The sequence below is a fragment of the Myotis brandtii genome, unplaced genomic scaffold (assembly GCF_000412655.1).
Source record: "Myotis brandtii unplaced genomic scaffold, ASM41265v1 scaffold293, whole genome shotgun sequence".
Taxonomy (NCBI): domain Eukaryota; kingdom Metazoa; phylum Chordata; class Mammalia; order Chiroptera; family Vespertilionidae; genus Myotis; species Myotis brandtii.
Genome location: NW_005361201.1, coordinates 1,239,833 through 1,242,141, shown reverse-complemented (window position 1 = coordinate 1,242,141; position 2,309 = coordinate 1,239,833). Strand labels below are relative to the sequence as shown.

Genomic DNA, 2,309 nt, shown 5'->3' with positions numbered 1-2,309 from the left:
AGAGAGAGAGAGAGAAACATCAATGTGATAGAGAAACGTTGATTGGTTGCCTCCACAGGTGCCCCGAGCAGGGATCGAATACACAATTAAACCTGCAACCTGGGTATGTGTCCTGACCGGGAATCAAACCTGCCACCCTTTGGTGTACGGAACGATGCCCCAACCAACTGAGCCACACTGGCAGGGCTGTATTTTAATTTTTAAAACGTGAATTGAATCACTACTTCTTCTTATTGAACGGGGAATGCCTGCATCCAGGAGCTGGCTATAAAGCTGGCTGAGACCCTGAGTGGTCCCCATGCAGTGCCCAAGCCAGAAGCCTGGTCCGATAATGAGCTGTGGGACAGAGAATGGATGCACAGCCTCCCTTTCAACTGACTCAAGGTGAAGGGCCTCGTCACTGAATGGTGGGCTGAGAGCCAGGAGACCAAGAGGCTAATCTCAGCTTTCCCACTAATTAACTGAGGGACCTGCTATAAAACGGATATATTTCACACCCTATGCAACACGGGAGTTTTCTGGGGATGATAGTCTGGTATTTACTCTAGAGTTCCCCCTTATTTTAAGAGCAGTCAAGATTTATTTTCTGCCCACTATCTCCTATCCTGCACGCTTCCGCTGGCAATGACAGTGAGAACCCTCTGAAGACTGGTTAGTGCCACTGAAAAGGAACGAGGGGAGATGTGTGCTGAGAAAGAAAGCACCAAAAAGACAGAACAGGGGCCCCAGCTGCTCTGGCCAAGCCTTTGGGGACACCGCCCTGAGAAAAGCGTGTTATTCCCTGGATTCGTCCTGCATCATCCTGGAGTCACATACATGATGATAATGACTAAGTTCTCCCTTCCTCCCCACCTTTCTTCTTCTATCTTAAGCAGTAAAATAACTGCCCCAAAATGATTGGAGCGAATTATGTCAGGAAAGAAAACATATGGAAGTGTTTTGGGGAAATTGTGAAACACTGTACAAATGTGAGGCATCTATATGATTGCTGCAAAGCCCAGGCTGCTAGGGCGTGTGAGTATTTCAATGCAATAATAATTCAATATTTCTATTTGAAGCAACATGAGCCTGAAGACAACTGTTGAAAGAAACTGCTCTTATGGAAAGAGATGCTTTACTCTAGGCCCCCTTTTAAATTCGCCCCTAGAGTTATAAGCTTTATTAACCCGTCTATTGGAAGTGCGGCCTAATGTATTTATGGTAAGTTGCTCCATTTCATTTACTATATAAACAGCAATACATCCGCTTATGTGTGCACATAATTCAGTGACGTGATCTGACTATGTATACAATGATTGCATGGAAAGTATTTATATAGCCCTATAAATCCAGGAAGGCACATATAAAAATGATCCATTTTATTTCAGGAGTTTTGAAGTAATTTAAACCCATAATCTTAGCTCGTCTCAGCATGCCACAAATATCCATTTTATAGAAGGGCAAAATATAAGAAGTGTTAGGCTTGGTCCTTCGACACCCATTTCCAGTTGGACAAATATCATATCAAAGTTATTTGCAATAAACTCCCCTGGGCCAAGTCAGCTTTGATAAAACGCTGCCCTCGGGTAAGGCTGGCCCTCAGAGATGGTAATGTAGCCACGGAGTCAGGCCTGCCCTGAGCTTTGCTGATATCAGCCCGAGAGGGCCAGCAGAGGGCTCGTGGTTGGTGATGATGGCATGGACCACTTCTGCTTGTCTGTTGCTTCCCCAGAAGGGGACTCTGGTTCAGGGTATTTTCTGGGACCTCTCCACAGGTCTCTGACAGGAGTTTTATAATGGAAATCAAGTAAAGCGCAGCATAGTTGAGGGACTTCCTCAAAAAACACAGCAAGTTCCTAGAATTCCTGTTCCCTAACATTCTGCTCACACAAAAAAAGACTTTTAAAATCCCAAACTGGGATTAAAAGTTTGAAAAGCACTGGGCGTTTAGAATGTATCAGTGTGGCCTAGACAGCCCTGAATTCAATGCTTAGCTCTGCCACCTGCAAGTGTTGGGGTCCTGGACAAGCACCTTCGCCTCCCCATGCCTCAGTGCACGCAGGCGCAACAGGAGAAAGAATCACCCCCAAGCAGGGTGGGTAGGAGCTTCAGAGATGGTGTTTGTGCAGTGCCTGCCTCTCATTGACCTCCACAAATAGCATGCTAACTGTTATGATGTGGTGTTTCTGCAGAATATAATCAAATTCTTTGACACTTAATCTCTTCTGGGACTGGAGAGGGAGGTAAGGAGAATCTAGAGCAGATTCTAACTTGATTTCGCCCAAGAATAAGTCATGTACAGCAGTCACTGGGGCAGGGGGGGTGGGGGT

General features: G+C 45.7%; 1 protein-coding gene across 2 annotated transcripts in view; it reads right to left on the bottom strand.

The window, feature by feature from the left end:
• The window catches only part of SLC6A5 (solute carrier family 6 (neurotransmitter transporter), member 5), a 47,963-nt gene that overhangs the window by 7,728 nt on the left and 37,926 nt on the right, over positions 1-2,309 (bottom strand). The window lies entirely within an intron of this gene.